Here is a 466-nt window from a genome sequence, read left to right as displayed (position 1 = left end):
AAAAATAAGTACGAGTGTTTCCTCAGAAAATACTGTACTGTACTTGTATGTATTGTTTACTTGAGAATATAACAGAGAATAAACTGCCCAAATACCCTTAAAGAAAGGAAAAGTACGTCCTTTATGAAGGCATAAAGCCTTTACTACATGAAAATGAAAATTAATGAATACACTGTGTAGAGTAATTTACCTGATAAGACAGACCTCAGAAAAATATTTTATGAGAGCTTTTATACTTTTATAAAGCTGTCTATAATGAAAATTAATTAACTAAGGATATTTTTGCCCTGCCAGGGTGTGGCCAAGTTATACGGAGTGCCGGGTTATCGAGAGCCGAGTTTTTGAGGTTCTACTGTATATATAATTAGTTACGTGAAAAATTTGAAAATAATAACGATTATATTAAGGATTTATAAATGGAGTTAGTTGATTTGATCTGTGAACAGCTCATATGTCTTTGAAATTT

This window comes from Centruroides sculpturatus, unplaced genomic scaffold (assembly GCF_000671375.1).
Source record: "Centruroides sculpturatus isolate CEXI.00-Female unplaced genomic scaffold, Cexi_2.0 scaffold931, whole genome shotgun sequence".
In the NCBI taxonomy this organism is placed as follows: Eukaryota; Metazoa; Arthropoda; class Arachnida; order Scorpiones; family Buthidae; genus Centruroides; species Centruroides sculpturatus.
This window is presented reverse-complemented; position numbering follows the sequence as displayed.